Consider the following 9,438-nt stretch of genomic DNA (forward strand, 5'->3'; position numbering starts at 1 on the left):
TGAAATGTTTCATGTGTAGTCCCATAGCATGAATGACACTGACGGCCGTTGTTCAAGCAAGAGAAAGGTTGCATTACGTACAGTACATACTGTTTGCTTGAGCTGTTATTGTCTCGTTGTGAGGCAGTAGTAGGCTATGTGGTCTTGTATACTGACAAAATCTGAACTGTCATTGTGTCTTGTGTTGTTTGGCAGTGTTGGGCGCAATGTTGTGTTTGGCAATGAAAAACACAAATGGAGTGTAGCCAGTTGAAGCGGGCCCGTTTCCTATCTCCCTGACCCTTAGTTAAGTGCAAAAAAAAAGAAAGAAAAGAAAAGTGCCTTTCTTATCGATGGTGCTGAATAAATCTATTTGAGAATTTTAGAAAAGGTATTTATTCTCTAACGCTAACATCGCAGTACAAAGGGTGAAGACCCATTTTAAGAGGTGTACAGTAAGTGACACACTTGACCTCATACACTCTTTTGGAAGTGATGAAGATGGCATGCCATTCTGTCCCCCTCTTCAACCTCCCCCACCCCTGCTCGAACCCCTCTCTATACTGAACATACAGTCTATGTGTGTAGCCGTACGTTACTATGAGAAGACATGCCAAGTAATTTAGCGGTTATCCTCTTCGTTGTAGTCCACTGAGAGTAAAGACTTGTACTTGTGTTGGTACCCAGTGGGCACGGCGGGTATGGGCATGGCAGGGGATAGGGGGAGGGGTTGCATGTGCCACCTTTTGGGCTCCCCCTAGAGGCGAAGCCCAGCACAGCACTTTATAGACTGCGACCACACAGGAGACTAAGCCAGAGCACTTTTGCCTTTGAATTTCTTTCTTTCTTTCTTTCTTTCTTTCTTTCTTTCTTTCTTTCTTTCTTTCTTTCTCTCTTTCTTTCTTTCTTTCTTTCTTTCTCTCTCTCTCTCTCTCTCTCTCTCTCTCTCTCTCTCTCTCTCTCTCTCTCTCTCTCTCTCTCTCTGATGTGTCTCTCTTAATTACTTAAATCCCTACATAAACCCCCAATTAAAAAGGAAATAGACATAAGAGCATGTGCTGAAGGTAGTCAGTAGATGGCGAGCGGAGAGAAATCGTAGACATTTCTGTATAAAAATTAGTGACAAGTGTTGCACGTAAGACGGGAATAATCATGTCATAAGCTCTGTGTGATACTGCTCATCATTCAAAGAGATGCTGACCTTCTCACGTCATGCATGGTCTCCATGGATATCTACTATTTGAGTTCTTCTTTTCATTTTCCTTCAGTGTTTCTGTTCATAGTTGGGTTTTTTTTTTCTTTTGTCGAATGGTTCCACACGACTGTGTAGTTCCCTGGTGCTTGAGTGTGTGCAGCAGTATTTTGACGTGTGTGTGTGTGTAGTACCCGGACATGTGGGGAGGAGGCCCCCCTCATAGCCTATACATGGGTTTACCGTTTGTAAACAATCCCTGGCTGCACGACCCTGGCTGCGCACTGTTCAACCGCTGAATGTTAGAAATGGACGTTGGTCAAAAAGTGCCCCTCCTCACAGCAAGACTGTTTGTAAACGAAAAACCTATGTATAAGGCCGCGTAAACGAAAAACCTATGTATAAGGGGGCTTACATATTTTGACGTGAGCAAGGCAAGCGATCGCACGCTAACATGCATTGTTAACGTACGTTACGGAATCCTCCACAGTGACTCAAGGATCACCTTTTAAAGACGATGGACGTCAATTAACAAAATTGTAGCAATACTTAGCCTTGCGGGCACGTATGCTTTAGGATGCGTCAACCTTGCCTGATTATCATCGACTTTCAAATCTCGTACCAAGATTCTGGTCTGACCAAGAAGATATTGAATAACGTTTCCAAACGGGCTGGTTAACCCACCTCCCTCGGTTTGCAACAGGCCGATGCCAGAAAGGGCTGCGCCGAAGTTTAAACCAAACATTTTTAGTCCCACTAGAACGTCTCTGCTTAAACCATGTCACTGCCTTGAACACGCCTCTACCCAGGACCGTTGGAGCTGCTCAAAGTTGATTTGCTTCCCGACAAAGTGGGTGGAGTTCCCCAGCCCGGCGGAGCTCAGAAAGAACTTGAACGAGCTCTTGTCCTGACTAATTTAGCAACACCGAAGGTGTTTCATTATTAGGAGGGCGTAGCCTAGCTAGCGTCAACCATGTAAGCCCCCTAACCCTTAGAGTCCCAGCGCTGCCAGTTAGTCCATGACTACACGACTCTAAGAGTTAACTCCAAAAACACAGCACCTCACTTCACCATACCTTTGTATGCTGCATAATATATGGATGTACATCTATAAAGAGAGAAAAAAAAGAACATGTTGTACTTAAGATGACACAAACTGCAAATACCGCTCTCGTGATGATTTAGTGCTCGATTGCTTGACAAAAAATATCCTTGTTATTTTAGAGTAAGAAGTATAATTGTAAAGCTATTCTTTTTTTGTCTTAACCCTTACCTTACCCTTACCTGATCTTCGTTGAGCCAACATTTTATTATTTTTGTTGTCTTATTTAAATGTGTGTTTTGTTTTTTCCTTCCTTTTTTTAATATATTGTGAAATATATATAGGAAATATTTTATGATGTATTTATTGAGAGTATATATGGTTAGCTGGAGCCTTCACATTAACAGACAGCATTATATTGGGAGGTGACTCGCTCGGGCCGCTGTCACTCAAACTGGTTTCCAAGGACACGGCCTGGGCCTGTCCCTCCCAGAACACAAGCACAACACCGTGATTGGGTGGGTAGTGAAAGAGGAAGCAGTCAGGTGGGTGGAGATGGATAGGGACGGACACCGAGCCAAATACTAGGCCCGCTATACCAAAATCACCACTGACTTGTGGGAAGTCTTTTAAAGTGTTTGATGCACCTTTCAGAGAAGCATCAGCCAGTCAACTCTTGCCAATGCATCAACCCATACTTACTGTACATCTCCCAGAATTCCATCCTGCTCTACTGCAAACAGATTAAGCATTGCTCACCCCTTCACCGTGCATTTCATCTCTGTAGGTTATGGAGAACCACACTGAATTCATATTCTTTTCTTTTCTTCTTCTTTTTTTGTCATTTCTCCTGTTTTTTGTTTTTCTGTTTCCTTATACCAGCCTTGAGCAACCAGCCGTCTCTCTCAGTCTCACTCAGGACTAGCCGCTTAAGTTTTGCAAGCCATATGTATCTGGCAGTCCTGGGTGTGTGGGGGAGGGGGCTGATGGGGATGGGGATGAGGAGGCAGCACAGACACCTACAGTAGGGTGGAGGTGGCCTTTAGGTTTTGCATTCATCTGAAAGAGTGTTTTTTTTCCTTCATTCATGTGCTAGTGTAACGGAGGCCAACTAGCAGAGTGTGGCGTGGAACGTTAGTGCATCTCCCTCCCGAAGCCTCAATACAGTGCGGTAGAGTTGGGCTGTCAGACCGGCCCTTTAGCTCAGCGGTCTCATACTGTGCCTCCCATTGCCGAATCGTTGCGTTGACGAGGTGGCGAGTTCGTGGCCCAGAGGCAGGAACACCTCTGTTACACTAGCACGGTCTTGGACAGTGTTTTTGTTTGTTTGTTTGTTTTTTCAAACACTTGTTCGTTTTTTTGTTTGTTTTTTTAACCATGGGTAGTCATTGAAGTATGTATACATCTGTGACTGGTCTCATTCCACTCTGATGTACAAGTGTCAGCCTTAACCCTGTTACCAGGGTTACCAGGGTCCTGGTTCATGTTTTTTTTTTTTTTTTGCAAAATCCTTTCAGCAAAGCAAACATCTGCCCTCCTACCCCTTCCTAAAACCACTAGCTAGTTAGGCAAAGTGTGTGTATGTGCTTTTCAACGTGTCCTAACGTGGTCTGTGTATACGTACGTATGGGCTAACTGTGTGCTGAGGGGGAAGGCTATATATGTCCATGCTTGACTATTTCTGTGCCTGTATCACCCATAATACCCATGACGCTGTCAGCCTTCTGTCAGCAGAGTGAGGTCTCTGTGTTTTTGAGCCTTTTCCCTTTTTTTCCCTCGGTATGTGTATTTTATTTTCTAGTCACACTTCATGGTCGTAGAGGCATACAGGCACTCTGCTCCTGTGTGGCTTCTTTACTCTTCATCTTCATAAACCAAACTCCACTGTCTCGCTGTCCAAAAGAAATCAATAAGACGATAATGAGAAAGAGGTGTGATTCTGTAGACGTTTACACGTAAACCCTGTTTACTAAAGCTACTGATCATAGCATTCCAGCCGAAACCGTTTCGAACCAAATCTCTCGCAAGTGTGACTTTTGTTTGTTTTCTTTTTGTTTTCTTAGCTTTCTTCCGTTTTTTTTTTTTTTAACCGGACTCATTTCCAGGTGACACTGGTGTTGCTGCTGAGTGCCCTGCCATGCCATCAGCCTCCTCTAGAGGGAGCAGCATGAAGAAAGCGGTGTATACTTTTCAACATGCTGTAGCCAATAACGCTCTGGGGGTGTTCCAAGAGGCTGGTTTAGTATTAAAGGGGTATGCCACTATTTTGGGGCTTAATACAGTTAAAATCGTTGGCTGGGGTTTATAAAGGTGGTAATGTGTATTATGTTTCATGTTAAGCGGTGTCTTGCTTTAAGACAAGTTAAAAGAGGAAATATGTCGCTAAGCTAGTGAAAGTCAATGGATCCGTGTAGCATTGTAGCATGCTACACGGATCCATTGACTTTCACTAGCTTAGCGACATGCTCCCTCTTTTTAATTGTCTTAAAGCAAGACAATGGCTTACATGAAAAATAAGACACTTTACCACCTTTATAAACCCTGGCCAACGATTTTAACTGTATTAAGCCCCAAAATAGTGGCATACCCCTTTAAATCAGGTACACTGTAAGTTAACCTTGAAGTAGTAGTAGTAGTAGTAGTAAATCATCTAATAGAAGTGCCCGGAATCGTTTTTGGTATTACCAGAGAGAGTAGAGAGAGAGAGGTTCCATTGGCCCATTGTTTCCGGGTTCTATTATTGGGGGGGAAATCCCCCTTTAGGCAGACCTAGGCAGACCTGAGGACTGTTCTATTCATTGTAGGAGCATTATGACACGCCCCTTTAGGCAGACCGGAACCTGGTCGCGTTAGGTGCCCATAGAAACCTATTATGTTGGCATATCTCTATACTTAAAGAATCTCTGGTATTACTGAATGATGCCTGCAGGCCATCTATTGGCAGGTTTAGTGCTAGGCCAGGTTCACTTGTTCAGGTTTATCACTTAACCATGCTCTTTGAATCTCCCATCACCACTGCTCTCTACTCAAAACATGGCCAAGAACACATGGCCCCTGCCTCTCTTGCCGTATATTATCTCCTTCTGTCTGGTATTGTTCCTCCCCCTCCCTCTCTCCCTCTCGCTGTCTCCTACTCATATTCCTCCTCAGAGGAATGCTTTATATGAGTCACAGTAACCCACTGTAATATGACGAGGAGGGAGGCTGAGGCCCACTTAAATGTGTCTTTATGAGGAGGAAGGTGATGGCGGCTAGTGGCCTTCAGGGGTCGCTAGTGAGCAGAGAAGCATATGACTCCCATATGGAGCTCTATCTGTGCCTCCGTCTCAAACATTTTCCCTTCTCCGCCTCAGTGTTTTTAACTTTTGGCTTACTATTTTTTTTTTCTGTGTGCTTGTTTTTTTTCTTGTTTGTTTGTATGTTACCTTCCCTTTGTAGATTTAATGGCCTTTATAGTGTTGCTCTGCTTCAGTTTGAAGTGTATATTTCACTAATACCTGCAATAAAAGCTTTGCTTTTCAAACATAAATCTGGTGTTTGATGAATATTTGTATTTGTGCTTGTGCAGAGCTCTGATTACACACCTTCTTATAGGCCTATGCTACAAAGCTGGTTCAGGATAAGTTAAGGTTAAGTTAAGAGGTAAATCATCCAATAGAAGAGCCTGGAGTTCTCGTTTTCTTAAGAAAAGCTCTTGTATTAGAAGATTTACCTCTTAACTTAACCTTAACTTATTCTGAACCAGCTTTGTAGCATAGGCCCCTGATTATTATTCATTCACTTTAAATTATAAACAATGAGAAAAATATATATACTTATATAGTGTTTGAAGTCCTCCCACTATCGTTTGACTCCAGTTGAATTTCTTTCAAGAATGTTTTCACACTCCTCCAAATGCTGTGAAGCTTAACATGGATGGAGATGTCTTGCTTGATGTAGTCTCATGTACTGCAGAGAGCAGATCAAAGGGATCCGTTTGAACGAGGTTTATCCATAGGATGTGTTTAGAGCAGTCAATCTGAACTAAATCATGGAGGAGTAGACAGTCGAGCCTTAAGTTGTCCCGAGGCCCCCACATAAGACCACTGGAAGCAGACGTACGGTAGGCCTACGTGCATAGCTACATGTAAGTCTTAGCTGGGTTATTTCAATGGGATGGTGGATGGAGCAGTTGTGTTCCAGTCATAAATCTATCGTCAAACTTGACAAAATGTCAGCTTTTACAAATGTGACGTCTCACACGTAGGCTTACAGCCAGACGGCTTTGGACAGGCCTGGGATGAAGTAATCTGAAAGAGCCGCCCGACCCAATACATACTGGCACATACACACGTACCATAAGGGCACAATTCTGGGCCCACTCTCTGCCTGGGCCCAGGACAGCTGATCCATTCGTTTCCCACCTGTCGGCTTCCTTGTCCAATTATCCTCGCCTACAGCAGTGGTTTTCCTATTTGTGAAGGTTCTACTGGGAGGTCATGGAGAGAAAGGGAACGCTTGCATGAAAACGCACACACATGAATATACTCTATACAGTATGTCCGTGAAGAAACATGCATACCAATAATACAAATTCATGACATTTACTTAGTTTAAAATCTTCTGAGATTCGAAAGGAGGTCCCCACAAAAAAAAAGAAAAAAAAAGAGATTATGGCCTACAGCAGGCATCCCATGTCTCCGTGAGGTGGTGATGGCAAATCAAACGACGCAACACAGGGCTCCCGTTTCATTTATCTTAATGTGACCGCTAAGAGCATGCTGCCCGAAACGTCACATTAAAATAAGAGACATGGCAGCCCTGTTTTGCCGACTTTATTTTTGCTGTCATTTGACTTTGTTAGTCCAGGACCAGCACCCAAACCAAAATCAAGGGCCTATCTGCATCAAGGGCAAAACCAAGATGTTGGCTGATGAAAGTATGTGCTAAACAATGTTAACATACACAGTACACAAGGTGTTGTGGACTGACTCTTTCCTGTGGACTTATTATTTTCTCACCACTCCTCCCACCACACTCCTCTGACATGAACGTGATCTGTAGCATGCAACTGCCTACAGTGTGTCTCACTTACGGCATCCCACGATAACGATCATAACAACAATCCATTACCACCCAAGGGAAGAGGAAATGAGGCTCTGATCCAAGGATATGTGTCTGTGTAATGTATGGAAATCTGTGTACAGGGCAGCCCACCAATGGGGAAAAAATGGGTATGTTGTCTGGGGCCCAGGGAGGGGTGTGTGTTTCTAATTACATTGTATTGGGTTTGGGGGCCTTTCAGATGTCTTTGTCCCGGACCCAGCCAAAGCTGTCAGCGGCCCTGAGTACAGTATCTACAGTATCTGTTATGCTGTACAGGGCTGCCCTCATTAAGGAGCAGTACTCTACTGTGCGCAGGGCCGCATTCATGCACAAGCTACATATGGCTTCATATCCTAGGGGCCCCACCTGCCAGGGTACCCCTAAATGGCCAAAAGTGAAGAATTGCAGATCATGTGTGACCGGATGCAATATTGAACATCCATGTGTCTTATTGAGTACAGTTGGTTGATAAGTTATCCTTGATTTCTAGCTTGTAATTATGACACTATCTATGTAAATTTGTTTACTTCCAGGGAGCCCTACAGCAACATGTAGCCTAGGGGCCCCAAGACATCTTAATCCGTCACTGACTGTAGTCTCGCTGTACAGTCCTGTTCTGTGCTGTCGGCACTGATTAGAAGTATCCTGTTGCTGCTTCGGCTGGGCGCCAGCAACGTACAGTAGCCTACAGCTGTCTCCACTTGGACTGGTGTCCTCTTACGAACTGTAGCTTTACTTTCAGGTCAGCACTGTCTATTTCACCCCACACCACCTCTATGGGGCCATGCAAGGACTATAGCCCAGTGGTTCCCAAACGTTTCCAGCGGGGACCCCCTTTTTGACTTATATTGCCTTTTGGTATATACTCGCAACCCCCCCACCCACCATAATCTTAGCCTAGCAATGGATTTCTAGCAATATTAGCGGACAAACTATTCATGGAAAATCTAGCAATATTAAGCGACAAAAAATTGCCTGGCATTTTTTTTGTCCATTAATAGGATTTTCCATGAATAGTTTGTTCGTTAGTATTGCTAGAAATCCACAGGACAGCAAATACATCTATTAACTATACAAGTGAATACAAGTCCCTTTTGTCGGTGACCCCCCTTCAGTACGTCTGCGACTCCCATAGGAGTCCAGACCCCCAGTTTGGGAACCAATGGACTAGCCCCAGGGAAGCCTATGGGGGTTGCGGGGTGGTTAGGGGGGGATGGATCAGTTGTCCTGGGCCCAGGGAAAAAGGGTCCCAACACAAGGTTTTCATTCAATTGTATGCATTGAATGCGGTGGGGGCCTTTTAACTGACTTTGCCCTGGGGCCAAACAAAAGCTGCCAGCGGCCCTGACTGGCCCAGTGATTGCTATCGTTCCATTAGGCCTGATGTGAACCCTTTTCTATAGAGGGGACTGGCCTGTACAGGAAGGGTAAGGGAGATACGCTAAATGCATTGAGGATGTGTGTTTATGTAGATAACCACATACAGACAGTGATATATTACCGGTACTGAAAGATAGAATGGGAGAGTGGGGGCCCAGAACTGGGTCCTCATCATTGCATTGTACTGTACGGCATGTATTGGGTGGGGGCCTTTTCAAATGATGTTGTCCTGGGCCCAGCTGTTGTCAGGGGACCTGGGTGGGAGTCCCTGCCTCTCTCTTGGCATTGAAACTGCTTGCTACACTGCCGTCATCCCTCTCAGGAGTCAGCTAAGGATAGATCATATACTGAGTTTCAGCGCAGGGACTGACCTCAGATCAACTCAGGGCCCTAAATTAACTTTTGGGTCCTCATTAGTACATTGTACGGTGTATATTGGGTGGTTGGGTGTGGGGGGCCTTTTCAGAAGACGTTGTCCTGGGCCCAGCTGTTGTCCCTCTCAGGAGTCAGCTAAGGACAGATCATATACTGTGTTTCAGTGCAGGGACTGACCTCAGATGAACCACACTCAGGGCCGGATTAATGTATAGCATAGATATGGCTGCAGCCTAGGGGCCCCCACCTGCCAGGGGGGCCCTGATTGGCCAAAAATGAAAAATTGCAGAATTGTGACAAGATGTAATATGGTAAAATTAATCTGTCATGTTAAATGTACAAGTTGGTAGACCAGTTATCCTTAATCCCTGAATCCTAATTATAA

The sequence above is a fragment of the Engraulis encrasicolus genome, chromosome 5 (genome assembly GCF_034702125.1).
Source record: "Engraulis encrasicolus isolate BLACKSEA-1 chromosome 5, IST_EnEncr_1.0, whole genome shotgun sequence".
Lineage (NCBI taxonomy): Eukaryota > Metazoa > Chordata > Actinopteri > Clupeiformes > Engraulidae > Engraulis > Engraulis encrasicolus.